The sequence below is a fragment of the Protopterus annectens genome, chromosome 2.part1 (genome assembly GCF_019279795.1).
Source record: "Protopterus annectens isolate FY-2018-M chromosome 2.part1, PAN1.0, whole genome shotgun sequence".
NCBI classification, from domain to species: domain Eukaryota; kingdom Metazoa; phylum Chordata; order Ceratodontiformes; family Protopteridae; genus Protopterus; species Protopterus annectens.
Window position 1 is genome coordinate 1012778202 of NC_056729.1, and position 11647 is coordinate 1012789848.

Consider the following 11647-nt stretch of genomic DNA (forward strand, 5'->3'; position numbering starts at 1 on the left):
TTCTTCTTTCCACGGGTATATTTGTAGGATGGTGACATCATCAGACTTTACAAAGATGAGTATGCCACTTTTAAGGTATTGTAGTTGTCTCAAAAAGGTTGCTCTTCTACAAGGAGATACACACACACTGTCATACAGTTGCCAAGCGCAGGATTCAAACCCCTACCTCACTACCTCATGATACTAGAGCAGCATGCATTTACACGACACAGTATATACATTACTGGGGGGGGGGGTCTTTTTTCTACAGGTATATTTGTAGGATGGTGACATCATCAGACTTGACAAAGATGAGTATACCACTTTTAAGGTGTTGTAGTTGTCACCAAAAAGGTTGCTTCTCTACAAGGAAATACTCAAACACTGTTATACAGTTGCAGGATTCAAACCCCTACTTAACTATCTCATGATACTAGAGCAGTATGCATTTACATGACGCACTATACACATTAATGGGAGCTTTTCTTTCCACTGGTATATTTGTAGGATGGTGACATCATCAGACTTGACAAAGATAAGTATACCACTTTTAAGGTGTTGTAGTTGTCTCCAAAAAGGCTGCTACTCTACAAGGAGATACACACACTCATACAGTTGTCAAGCGCAGGATTCAAACCTCTAGCAAGCTACTTAATGGTACTAGAGCAGTACGTATTTACACAATGTGCTATAACCAACACTGTAAGCTCTTCTTTCCACAGGTATATTTGTAGGATGTTGACACCATCAGAATAGACAAAGTGGGCTACATTAGGTTGGCTACATAGAAGGCATTTGTAGACACTTTGGCAATGTGATCATCAAAGGAGAGTTTACTGTCTACCTGGGTCCCCAGGGCCATAATTACATTCTCCATACATACTGGATTCACACCTATGTGGTAATTTGTGTGCACTTTGTTTTATCCAAAGGGGATGACTATGCATTCTTTGGCATTTTGCTTGAGGGCATTGTTTTGACACCTGTACCTCTGAGCAGTATCTACTGAACAGGTGGGGTCCCAGGACCAATACTTGTGGGATGCCATTTGTGACTGGTTTAGAGTTGGACATGGCACCCACAACTCTGAACATGTGTGTTTGATCTGTGAGCCAGTTGGACACCCATCCTGCAACATAGCTGTTAACGTTCAAGCTGATAAGCTTGTCCATGATGCCAGAGTGGGGAATGGTGTCGAAAGGCCTTAGTGAGGTCCAGGTGGGCTGTGTGGACTACATTCACCTCCATCTATGTCCTTGGTAACTGTTTCAAATAAGTCAACTAGGTTTAGGAGACAGGATCTACCTTTAACAAAGCCAAGTTGGGTAGAGTCCAGTGTCTGGAGGTCCCCATTGTCTCTGTTTATGGGTTCCATGATAATTTGCTACATAGCTTTGCAGACCAGGCTGAGTAGGCTTATAGGGCAATGGTTTCCTGGTTCTGTTTTGGCACCCCCTTTGTGGAGCTGGATGACTGTTGCTGTATACCATTCCTTGGGTACATAGCCTGTGGTAAGGATGAGTCTGGACAGTGAATGTAGGTGAGGGTGTATTTCCTTTTGGGGCTGGTGTAAGTTGCAGCCTGGGACACCATCCAGTCCCATTGATGCTGTGTTCTTAGGTTTGGAGAGGGATGTTTTTACCTGCATGCCCATGAAGTCTGATGCTCTGCATTCTTCTGGGATGGACACAGGCCCTTTTGGGGGTGATGTGGGGGGGGAGTTTGCACTGAACTTGTCCCCCAGGATGTGGGCAATGTAAGCTGGTTCAGTGTATCTTTTTTTCCATTTTGCAGTAGCTGACAGCATTTTTGAGAGTTGCCACCTAAATGTTTGGTATAGCTAACAAAGGCTTTGTGGCTGTTATTCTTACATTCCTTGGCAATTTGTCTTTAGAAACTGGCCTTGGATTATTTTATGAGCGATCATTGTTTCTTCCTAATAATGATCAGTGATGCCTTTCCTTATGTGAAGTTTGCTATATCATGTGTTCGTTCCCTCCTTCTGTTATATAGCTTATTTATGTGCGACAACCACCAGATTGGTTTCCTATTTTTGAAGGAGTGCATCATGGTTTTATTTGGCATGTCTCAATCCATGCATCCCTGTAGATGCTCATAGAATGCACTTGTAAATGATTCTACAGATTGTATAGCATTATCCGATAGCAAGGGTGCTTTTGAACTTTCCACTTTGGTCTTGAGAAGTGTGCTGTTTGCTTTAGAAACTTTCTTCACAGTGGTTTCCTTGACTGTGGGGAGGGGGGGCTGATGTGGATGTCCAGTGTGATTACTTTATGATCTGATATTACCAGCGAGGGGTTTATCTCTGTTGTGCAACACTGGTACCCCATGCTGGTGATGATCAGGTCCAGTATGTCGTCACCTCTAGCGGGCGTGGGAACCAGCTGTTCCAGAGCGTTTGAGTTTTTAAACTCTGGGAAGCATTGGGAAAAGGACGTTGTACACGAGTAATTCTCCCAGTCAGTGTTTTGGTAGTTGTACTCTCCTCATATAATGGTGTTGGGTAGGACCTTCATATTTTCCACTGTTCTCAGGAATACTGGGTGAGGTTCCTGAGACAAGGTAGGTGATCTGTAGCAGGCTACAATCTGATAAGCAGCTTTGCCCAATGTTAGTTGCACTTGCATGGTCTCCAAGGCCTCATGCTGTGCCACTAACCTGTAGGTGTGGGTATCCATAAGGTAAATGGATACACCACTTCCTTTTGTATTTCACTCTGGGTTTTGGGGCCGAAGATCTGAGGGATTGTGAGTGTTTTACGTGGAGTATGTCCAATAGCTCTGTGTTTGACATAGCTTTGTATGTTAGGCAGAGATCACGTCTGAGTAGGCGATATGCGAGAGAGTACAGCTGGAGCATTTTGAGATGGTCTGTGTATGGCATGTATTTCAGGCTGCTAATGCTATTTCTGAGGTATTTCTGCAGTCTTTCCAGTTGTTGTTGATGTCTTGTGAGGAACATATCAAAAAGGGCATTGTACTCTATTATGGATCTAGTGAGTGATGAGTAGAGGGGAACAATGTCCTCTTCTATCCTGCATGAGACACCTTTTGGGATGAGGTGTGCCACATAGAAGGATTTCCGGACTACTGTGGGGATGTGATTATCACAGGTGTGTCTACTCTCCACCTGTGACCCAAGGTCTCTTATTACACTTTCAGTGTTAAGTATACTACCGCCTATGTTGTAGTTCATTGCTACAGAGTTCTTACCAAAGGAGATGTCAATGCACCTTTTGGCATTGAGCTTGAGGCCATGGATTTGACACCAGGCATCTGTCTCAGTGAGGCCCTTTTGTAGGATTTTCACGTCTTCAGTAGTTTTGATTATGGGTCCTAGTTTGCAGTCATCTGGAAACTTCATTAGACACAGACCTTCCATGTTAAAGTTTACTTCAGGGAAGTAGATTCCAGACAGGACAGGACCCAGGACTGAACCCTGTGGTACTGCACTTGTCTCTGGTCTAATGTCGTACTTGGAGTCTGCTACTTTCATAGTGTGTGTTCTGTCAGTTAGCCATTTGGCATCCCATCTTGTGACATAGCGATTTATACCTAGTTTAGTGGGTTTATCTATAATTCCAGAGTAGGGGATGGTGTTGGAAGCCGTGGCAAGATCTACATGGTCTGTGTGAACCACCTTACCCTTGTCTATGGATCTGGTGACTGCTTCAATGACGTCTATCAGGTTTAGGAGACATGATCTGCCTTTTACAAACCCAACATGGTTGTGGTCCAGTGTTTGGAGATTACCAATGTCTTTTTTTATAAGTTATATGATGATAGATTCCATGGCTTTGCAGAGCAGGCTCATCAGGCTAATGGGCCACTAGATTCTGGGGTCCATGGTGGCTCCCCCCTTGTGTAGTGGGATAACCATTGCTGTGCACCATTCAGCAGGCACAAAGCCTGAGGTGAGGCTATGACTGAACATGGTACGTAGGTGTGATGCCTGTTCGTTCTGTAATTTGTGTTGACCACAGCCTGGGATGTTATCTGGTCCCATGGATGCTGTGTTCCTGGCTTTGGAGAGTGTTTTTACCTGTGCAGCTGTGATGACAGCAATGTTACAGTCTTCCGTTATAGAGATGTGCTCTTTCATGGGTGAGGGGGGGGGGTAAAGTTAGCACTAATCATATCTGCCAGGATGTTGGCAATATCAGTTGGGTCTGTATATTTAGTGCCATTGTGCTGTAACTCAGAGCAGATCTGAGTGTTGCCATTGAGATTCTTGACATAGCTATAGAATGCTTTGTGGTTATCTTTAGAATCAGTGTCAATTTTGTTTTCATCACTAGCTTTGGAGGATTTTATCATGGATCACAGCTTCTTACTGATGTGGACCATGGAGCTCCTCCCCTCATGGGATTTTACCCTGTTTTGCAACAGTATTTTCCTTCTGTTGTGCAGTTTGTTTATGGCATGGGAACACCAGATTGGCTTCCTTTTCTTGGAGGTTAGCGTCTTGGTTCTGCTTAGGATAGCATGATGCATGCAGTCATGTAAGTGCTTATGAAGTGCAATTGTGAAGGGTTCAGTAGTCATAACTGTATTGCCCATCTGCATGTGTGTCCTGCAGTTCAGCACTTTTGTCTTAAGAAGCATGACGTTGGCTTTGGAGAAATTTTTTAACATGGTTTCCTTAATGGTGGTGTGGGTCCAGAATGTGGATATGTAGGGTGATTAGCTTATGGTCAGATGGGACCAATGAGGTGCTGACATCAGGTGTGGAACACCGGTTACGCAGGACAAACCAAACCCCGTAACCAACACAAATAACCACAAAGTGAGCTAAATGCTACTCATTGCCAGAAGTCTCAGACTCCAGATGCACACACTCCAGGCACTTCTCATTATGGAGAATATTGATATCTGTGCAGTATCGGTAACCTAGTTCAAGGCTCTAGACAGCACACCAGCACTACCAGGATACTACTCATTCCATACCTTCCAGTATCAGAACCTGAATCATAGCACATAAGGTGTGGATGTATCCATATTCATCAAGGATCCCTACACCTCTCTCTCTACATGTTCTCTACAGGATATGTACCCATAGAATGTTGCACAGCAATGTTCTTCACACTCCACAGGTGGGGCCACAAAAATCCCTTGGCATTCATGCTCTATGAGCCTGACAAGTGTGTTCTGCAAGGCAATAGAGCCAATCATAATGGAAGTCAACAATACAGAGATTGGGAACCTTCACACAGTTGAACACACACAGTTTGGCTTGGTCAAAGGCAGACCATGCCTCCTGAACTGGGAGGATCACTTTGACAGTTACCCAGGCTATGGATGATTGAAATGAGATCCACACAACCCACCTCTGCCTCACTAAGGCCTTTGACACCATTCCCCAGTCAGGTATCATAGATGAACTCAGCTACCTGCCCATGAATCCATACATCACAAGATCGATTGCAAACTGTCTCACAGATAGATCCCACACATTACGAGTTGCTGGCTACATGTCAGACTCTACACCAGTAACAACTGGTGTCCCCCAGGGTTCAGCCCTGGGGTCCCTCCTGTTTGGTATGGACTTCTCAAATGCACATGCCAACACAGGAGATTTGTGGTTGACTATGTTTCCTGGGATCTGTAAAGTGTTTGTCATAACAGATTCCCCGGAAGAAAGACAGATTCTCCAGAAGGGACTGTATGAGACAGATATGTGGTGTCAGAATCATGGCCTCAAGCTCACTGTGGAGGAATCCATAGTGATCCTCTTTGTTGAAAACAAAATACCCACAAACTACCACATGGGTGTTACCCCCTTGAAAATGACAACGTGATGAGGGATCTGGGGACACAAGTAGATAGACATCTTTCCTTTGACAACCATGTTGCCAAAGTGATTGGGAGATCCTATGTGGCCCACCTAATCAACAAAGGGTTTGCATCAGGATCCAAAGAAGTAGTATTGGCACTCTACTCTTACATCATCAGACCCATCATTGTGTACAGTGCACCATTTTGGATGTACTCGACTTAGCATATCCAGCAGCTATAGAGACCACATAGGTACCTCACCAAGAGGATTACTGGCCTCAAACAGTTGTGTTATGCAACACAACTTGTAAAACTAAATCTGTTCTTCATTATGCATCACTACTCAGAGGCATACTCTGCCTAACATACAGAGCCATGTCCAACACATAACTGTTGAACATGCTCCATCTACACATAACAACATTGAGTCGCCCTACACATTCCAGGGATATGAACCTCATAAGAACAATGAATACAACATGCTGGTGGGATAGAGTACCATTCCAGACACTTACCTTACTGTGGAACAGAGTCCCAATGTACATCAGACATAACCCTCGCTGACACTCTTCAACTGGAACCTTGATGAGTGGATTGGAAACAGACAGTTCATGCCAGGCATCAAATCACCAGCCCCACTAGAAAGGGGCTTAAAGTACTAACTATTAGAACTAGGCCTTGGGAGACTACCCAATGGTGTGGTGAAAGCTGCACAACATGCATAGGCTGATATATGCCTTTGTGGAGATAGTTTACTACATACCTATGGACCTATGTGAGAGGTACATGTCTACAGATAGTGGATGTGTACTTCATTGTACAGTCATGTTGTACAGCAGGCACATGGACCGCATACACTGTAATGCTTACAGATACTGGTGGCTGTTATGTACAGTGGGAGAAATGTGCAACTCATGTCTTTCGTGCCATTGGGATGTGTGCTGGGTGGGACAGTCCTGGATGGCTCCCTGTCATGGTCACCCTCTTACACACATCTCTGCCCATCCTTCTTTGGCTTATTATACTGTGTTCCCCCTACATATATGTATAGGTACATAGGCAGGTGATAGGCTATCTGCCTGAAGGCATATATTAGTATGGCCAGAGTGTGCAGCTATCACCACCCATGGAGTTAGTTCCCTAGGCCTCTGTGTAGTAGAGCTGGTGAAGTGATACATGGTATGACAGCTCAGTTTCACATACACTCATCAAGACTCCTCTGGAAGAGTGTCAGGGAGGGTCTCAGCTTAATGTCGCTTGGGAGCCTGTTCCAGAGCAAGGGAAGTCCGTGAGTTAGTCATGTATCCCTCAAACATGTTCTATTTAATGTTGTGATGATGATATCCCTAGAGCATGTGGTACAATGAGCTTGGGATTACTTCAGATAGCGCATGTACATCAGTTCTGTATTGGACATGGTCTTGTCTGTTGGGCAGAGATCTCCTGAGTAGACAGTATGCAACAGAGTTCAGATTGAGTTATATTCAGTCTGATTGCATGGAGCAACTGTTTGAGGCCAGTAATCCTCTTGTTGAGGTACTTCAGTGGTCTTTCCAGCTGCTGAAGGTGCCTAGTCAGATTCATCGCAGGTGTGTTGTGGTACTCTCTGATGGGTCTGATGACTGATGAGTAGAGGGAACCTCCTTTGACCTACATGCAAAGTCCTTGGCAGTTTGTGGGAACACATAGCATGATTTTCTAACCACTTTGTGAATATGTTTCTGGAAGTAGAGATGACTATCCACATGTGTCCATAGATCCCTTATTATCACCTCCATATTTAGGGTGTTGGAACCTATGTGGTATTTGTATGACTGTAGCTTGTGGCCATAATTTTGACACCACATCTGTCTGACTGAGACCCTTTTTAAGGATGTCTCTGTTGTCCCATACATCAATTATGACAACATTTTTGCAGTCATCCACAAACTTTGCTAAACGTAGCCCTCGTATGTTTGACTGTATTTCTGAAAAGTATACACCAGACAGGAGGGGTCCCAGGACTGGGCCACAGGGGACAGCGGTTGTACCAGCTTGAACAGGAGATAACAATTCTTACCTTGTGGGATCTCTCTGTGCCCCAGTTGGCAATCCATCAGATGACATACATATTTATGCACTGGTTGTTGATTTTGTGGATACAACATGTGTCTGGGATGTTGGAAGAGGGATTTCCAAGGTCTGTGTGGGACGTGTGTAGCTCATTTCATTGATGTATGTTCTGGGTAACTGCCTTGAAAACAGTCTAGCAGGTTTGGGAACCATGATCTGCCCCTGACCAAAATGGAATTGGTAGGGTTGGGTGTTTGTAGGCTCACAATAGCTCTGTTTATGAGTTCCATCATGATGGACTCCATGGCCTTGCAGATCAGGCTTAATAGGCTTATAAGACAATAGTTCATATGGTCTGTTGTGCACCAACACTTGTGGTGTGTGCCAAATGTTGCTGTAACACATTCAATGGTTTCATATCCTGTACAGAGGGTGAGTCTCAACAGACTGTTCAGGTGCAGGGTCTGTTTGTTTTGGAATTCACATATGACACAGCTAGGGAAGCCATGTCATCCCACAGACGTCATGTTTTTAGGTTTGGAAAGTACTGTTTAACCATTGTATATGTGATTTCTGGGTTTTCACAGTCTCCAGGTATGATAATGGGCCCTTTTGTCAGTGTGAGGGGGGTAAATATGTATGAACCTGTCTGACAAGATGTTGGCGGTGTCAGTCATGTACATGTATGCATTTACAGTTTGCACTGACTCAGAACATATATGCGTTTACATTGATATTTATGACATTGCGAAAGAAAGCCTCATGGTCCTCTATCGACTCTTTGACAATATTTTTGCCAGAACATGGATTGGATAATGTTAGGAGTGCTCATTGTTTATTGATGATACTGATCGGCGATTTAATGGTCTACTTTGAATTTTCACTTTCTCTGAACAAGTTCAGTACTTGTAGTAAACAGTTTGATTATGAAAGGAGTCCAATATATTATATGGGTCTGTTTTCATATCACTGTGTGTGCACGGCAGGATTGGTGAATAGTGACATGTTTCTGTGGTGAGAACTGCAACTGCCAGATCTGTGTGGCCTACTGCTGTACTCTGACATGGCCTAAGTGTGTGAGCATGCCCAGTATGACCTTTCTGTATGTTGTTGACTGACATTTGCTTCATTTATTGAAGTGTGTGAGCATGCCCATTATGACCTTTAAGTACGTTGCTGACTGAGATTTGCTAAATTTGTTGAGGTGTGTGAGCATGCCCAGTATAGACATATATACTATATATGTGTGGAAAATCATGTTGTTTTTTACTTCAGGGCTCACCTTTGTGTTGTACATTGACAGGAAGCATGCTGTGCCTGCAGGGCTTCCATGAGTCACTTTGCATAGACTTATCAACATTTCTACATACAGGGGGGACAGCTATTATTTGTACATTTCTACCCAGGGGGCACACCTGATTGTTACTGTGAGTGTACATTGGATGAGGGGTTGACCTGACACTTATACACATTTGCTAGGCCTTCACTGCTATGTCAGGTACTCCATTTCAGTCTGTACTGCTGCCCATCGTACTGGCTTGAGGCATACTGCTGTACTACAGAACTTAGCTTCCAATTTCACATATATTAGTTTGTGACTTCATAGCCTACCCAACCCACATCGCACTGCCTGGCCTGCTGTTATCTGTCTGCATAGGCCTGGGGGGAAGTTCAGAGGGCATGATACAGCATTTGTTTGTGTTTGCGTTAGTCTACAATTGTCCTGCTGTGTCTGTGCCAGTGAAATGCTGTCATGGCTTAGTGGTTCAGTACTGTGACTATAGTGCACAGTATCCTGATTTTGAGCCCTGTCACTGCTTTTTATTTTCCTGCTGGGCAGACCTGACTGGTTAAGGAACAATAAAGCAGGTGTGAGCGTGTTTAACTGAGTTTGCCTGAGTTTGCCCAACATTGCCCAACGTTGCCCAACGGTGCCCAATGTTGCGCTAGTTTGTACGGCACACAGTTCCGCACAATTATGCTTAAATATGCTTAAATATGCTAAATATTGGTAAAATGTGCTTAACACTGCTTTATATTCCTTAATATAGGGCAATCATGCCTCAGGTGGTGCTGCAGGGCTGCCTATGCTGGATGCACATAATACACTCCCTATACATGTTTGAGACAGGTAGTGTCAAGTTAGGTATCCCTTTTATTGTATGTGTGAGTCAGAGAGAGGTGTAATTTCCAGGGTTCCTACTGAGTCAGTGTATGTGCTATGTGTTGCCTCTTTGCCAAGGCCAGGGCATACTGGGCACGCCTCCTTCTGCCTACTGGGGCAGGCTCAGATTGTTCCTCCTCCGAGTCACGCTGTGCCTGTGCAGGCCTTGGCAATGGTGGGGGGCTGTTTGGCCCTGCCCCATGCTGTTCCTGCTGCAGCTGTTTTCGCAGCATCATATTGTGTAGCATGGCACATACCATGACAATTTAGGTACATGTAGTTGGTGAGTACTGCAAGGCTCCACCAGATGTGTCCAGGCATCGGAACTGTGACTTGAGCATCCCAAACACACGCTCAATAATGTTTCTTATTTCTGTGTGTGCCTCATTATGAAGTTCTTGTTCAGGTGTGTGTGAATTTCTGATGGGTGTCATCAGCCACGGCTCCAGTGCGTATCCAGCATCTCCCACTAGGTGACCGTCAGGGATGTCCCCATTGGCAAATCTCTCGTACAGCTGCGTCAGATGCCAGATGTGGGAATCGTGATAGCTTACAGGGCAGCCAGCACACACATTCATTATTATGCCCTGGGCATTGCACATGACCTGGCAGTTGATGGAGGAAAGCCCTTGCGGTTAATGTAGACTCTACCCCACTGACCGGGTGGTGCTTTGATGTGTATGTGCATGCAGGCTATTGCACGCACCACCTCAGGGTATTCCACTATTTGGTGGAAGAGACGCATATTGCTGGCCAATGCTCACTGGAACTGTGGAAATATACATGCTTACCGATATGTGCTGACATGGCATCCAGGAACTGGTGCAGTACCCTGGATGCTGATGCCTGTGAAACCCCATCATATTACCAGTTGGTCTCTGGAAGGTACCTGTGGCTAGTATTCATAGGCCAACACATACCTTGGTATCAACTGGGATGGGGTCCCCTCTGTTGTTTCTGTGTGTGAGGCATGGCTGGCACAGCTTAACAATTTGCTGCAGGAGGTCTCTGTCCATTCTATAGCGCTCTACTATCTCCAGCTCATGTAGCCCCTGGTAGGTTACCTTGGGTCTGTACACTCTTCTCTGTCTCCTCACTGTGGGTTGCTCAGCAGCATTCACAACATCACCACCCTCAGCACCTTGCACATGTTGGTTTATAATAGTAATTTCAGCCCCTAACATTTTGTCAGCCTTAAGCTTTTTGAGTTTTCACTCTTTCTAAACTGCAGTGTTACAGAGTTCTTGCGAAAAAACAGGTTAGACTGCTGTTTGCAGAGTTTAAATTGCTGGGCTGGGCTAGGCTAGTCAATTGCTTGTGTAATTGGCTGATTGTGATATATTTCACCTGGTAGCTCTGCTAGTTCTCTTTGGTTAACTTCCTACTACTTCTTTTCCTTCCTTTTTCCCTTTCTGTTTCCACAGGGGCAGCGGCTCGCAAACAAGCGCACATACGCGCACACAACCGCACACGCACCTACACGCATGCACACGCGCACACACGCTGTGCACTCGTTTGCAATAAATTTCTGATATATCCACGGCGTACACCTTTGGTTTCTTGTTTTCAGCTACTACCACTGTAAACACGCCTCTTACAATCCTGAGCAACTCAGGGCAAACACATGCCACTGTGCTCCAATCACCTTACAGTCTTT